Source organism: Tupaia chinensis, unplaced genomic scaffold (assembly GCF_000334495.1).
Source record: "Tupaia chinensis unplaced genomic scaffold, TupChi_1.0 Scaffold143711_1, whole genome shotgun sequence".
NCBI lineage: Eukaryota > Metazoa > Chordata > Mammalia > Scandentia > Tupaiidae > Tupaia > Tupaia belangeri.
The window spans coordinates 474,542-478,448 of record NW_006203559.1 but is presented as its reverse complement, the minus strand read 5'-3'; positions in this window follow the sequence as shown (position 1 = coordinate 478,448).

Here is a 3,907-nt window from a genome sequence, read left to right as displayed (position 1 = left end):
AAAGCAAGCCACCAGATACAGGATTTAAATCCTGGTCAACCATGTGGGAGTCCAATGCCCTAACCACCACACCACCTGCTCGCCCCAAGGCCAGTCTTTCCTAATTTAGTTGCCTAGGAAATTTAAACTATTCTGATTTTATGTTTATTTCCTATGTAGGGACTCATGGAACAAGTTCTCATCATAACCTTGGCTGGCATTGGAAACGTCTCACAATGCAGTGGCTCATTGATGAAAGCTATCAATAAATCTGATATGCACATCCTCAAGGTAGAGGTAGCTGAGATATTAACCCAGTTTTTATTTTTCTGTGCTTAAGAATCTTGCCTGGTCCTGAGAATGAGTAAGTGAATAATTTTGTTTTTAATTGCCAGAAGTTTTGTGGCTCACCAGAGAGAAATAGAAAGGGAGAGAGGAAAAGGGAGAAAGTACCCTACTGGGGTGTGGTCATACTGTAATTCCTTCTTAATTTCTCTATCCTGTTAGGATTTTGAGCATCCACGCACATATGCCTGATGAGTTATTCAAGTTGGGGGGTTGAGATTTGAGTACCATGAGCTATGTGAGATCTGACTCCCTTATTTACTTGGCTGTGGGGGCAGCCTGGCGAGTAAATGAATGGAAAGAAAAATTTGATGCAGCAGAGAAGAGATTGGGGGGGGGCAACAAAGCCATCTATTCCTATATGCATAGCTGAAAAAATGTATGCCCTCCTACATCTCAAGTAAGGATATTGCTTTCACACCCCAGGTTGGTGCTTGAGACGTAGGTAGGTAAGTGTGCCAGCTAGTCACCTTCCTTTTGAGATAGGCATTTTCAGGGTCATCATACTTCCGACTTGGGATTTCAGCTATCTCTAGTTTTGCACCTGGAACCAAGTATTTCTTAGGAATGCACATTTGTCTGAATTTCTGTGGCTACATCCATCACATAAGTCATGTTTTAAGCTACATTATTAAAATATTTAACTATTTCTAAGGGTAAACCAAAGGGCACATAATACTTTTTCTTAATCATAGGATTGGCAGCAGAAAAATGTTCCACGTAGTGAATAACATGGTATTGACTGATAGGAGAGGAGAGCACAGAGGTGCCTTGTGCTAATGAGTGTAGCAGCCTGTTACTCCAGCGTGTTTGGGATGGGGTCGTGGCTGGTGTTTTCATTCTCATTTTGACAGCCACCATGAGATAAATCTATCTTGTGTGCACAACTCAGCTTTTGTACCCATATCTTTAGGTGAAGGTGATGATCTATTTTTGTGGTTGAAGGAACTGAATGGTACATCATTGAAATGATTTCTTTCATTACATTTTATTTTATTTTTGGATTTGGGTTTAGGGAGAGAGCTAGGATCAAAAAATGCAATGTATTTTCCCTAGTAGTGTGTGACAAGTAGGGGATATGTGGATTTGGGAGACCGGGAGTACCCTTTGACTGAAATTACAAAATGTATCAAATTTTTAATGCCCTTTTTCAATGGGAGTTACATAGATGTTACAAGGATAATCACAACTTAAGGGAAAGCATGATTCCTTTTATGAAAATTTGTATCTCCTAATTAACTATTATTATTTACATATCCAGCATTGTGTCTAATTCCCAGCTTCCTCTTTAAAGGAAAAAGTGCAGAGTTAGTCACTGTATAATTGAGCTAGATCTGTGTTACTGCTATTCAAAACTTTATTTTTGACTTTTGTAAAATGTACTAATAGGGAAATGATATCTCTTTAATTTTTAAGATGTGGTTTTTAAATAAATTATCCTTTTGTAATATGTGTGGAGAAAGGAGAAGCAGTTTCTGCTGCATTGCTGAACTCAGATTGCAGAAGGTGATAGTTCAGTGCTTGCTGAATTGTGTTAGCTAATGTGAGTCTGTATACCACAAAATTTGGAAGATTAGGGACTTTTCTTAAAAGCATTTAGACTTTTGGGACCAGCAGTTAGCGTAATGGCTATGTCATTGGACTCCCATGTAGTCGACTGCAGTTTGAGTCCCAGACCCGGTGGCTTAAACTCACCCTGGGCGCGTGTGCATGTGTGCCCAAGATCCCGAGAGGAGAATGGAGGAGAAGAGATTGTGGCATGGCCATCCCCCTGGGGGGGGTGATTTCTCACTTTCTGTCTCTCTCTGTCTTTCTGGCGAGTGCACACGCCCTATAGCAAAAAAGCCTCTCCATAGGGGAAAAAAAAATTCAAACTTTTAAGGAGCGTACTTTAACTCCATCTTTTGAATTGTTTTGTATAAGTAAACCACATCTAACATACCACTCACATTGAGAACACTATCCAAACATCACAAAGTCTGTTCCAAAGTCCAATTTCCAGTTCCTCTGTCAGAGAGAAAATAAAACAAAAGATTTATTCCAAACACAAGTCAAGCAGAACCCTGGAGAACCTTCACAGTAACTCATTTTGCACAACTAGAGAAAATTTTGCGAATAATCCACCTAGGGGAGCACATAACCTCTAATACTAAGAACACATTGCCCAAGTTACACATCATGACGAGGTAAACATTTGTTTAACTCCTTTAGAGGGGGAAGTGGTATGAAATAACCAGGAGAAACTCTCCCATCTTTTAAACTCCAAATCAACTATAGCTCGGGTCTGGGTTTGAATGCTGCAAATTATCACATCTGTTGTTTGAAAGAAAACAAAAACTTAACTTTTCCCTCAAAATACTTGTAATTATTGATCTGCTAGACTGAAGTTAAGAGTGGGTATATGTGGATAATAGGTGATATCATTTTTAGTTCTTTTGGCAACTCAAGCTTTGTCAACTGGCTCCTAAAGACTTCATTCGTAGATACTATTATTTAAATATTCATTTAGTACTTTTCTGCTGAAGAGCACAATGATTATTCACTTGTGCAGTTTCCTGGCATGGACAGAACTCCCAGGTAGTTGTTATAGTGCCATACCTGCTTCATTTTTATAGTTTTATATTTGGCTATAACCCACATAGAAGGACCATTAAAGTTAAAATGTCCCTTGAGTTTCTTTCTAGTATTAGCACTATTTCAACCACTGTAGACAGAAACAATGTGAAAATCAGTGCACTGGCTTTAAGCACTCTGTTGAATAAAGCATAGCTATAGTGGTGAGATAGCATTGCTTCAGGACTTATTCTTGCTGTGATATATTGCATAGTGTACAGTGGATACGTACAATCAGTAATGGTAAATAATCTTATTTTGAATATATGAATCTAAAATCTAGAAGAAGAGGATGAGAGTTATGTATATATCATGAAATCCATAGAATGCAGAATGTCAGAGAAGTTTATGGGACAGTTTGAAAATATATTCCTTATTTCCGTATCTATGCTCCTCAGTGAGAAAGGAAAGCTACCTCAAATTCGTTTTGGAAAAAACATCATGTATAAATTAGTCTGAGTAAAGAAGCAGGAAAGGTTAGTGAATAGCATTATTAATGGAAATATATGTAGAAACTTAAAGAAATTAACCTTATATTACATATAGAAGAAATAAACATTTTATTTTACTAAATATAAAACAATTACCGTGTTTCAGTCAGCATTTTTTCATATAGACAAATAATACATCAGTATCTGCCCTTTTTATGCTGATTACAAAATGTTTGTTAACCTATTTATTAAGATTGAAAAAAATTAAATTATGTTGGAAAATGAATTAGTTATATTGACTAGTAAATCTGCTCAATAAACATAAGAAAATCATTATCCTATACCTATTTGTTTCTGTTAGGAACATGGATTACACAGGTAAGACGTTTCCGTTTCCAAGGTCTTCCAACCATATGAAATTAATTAGAGCTTTCCATAATCCTAGGGAACAATTGTTTTGTTTGTCAAAAAATTTGAATATTCAATTTTAAATTATGAGGTAGAAACTACCTTTTTCTTTTTAAAACTGTCTCTTTGTG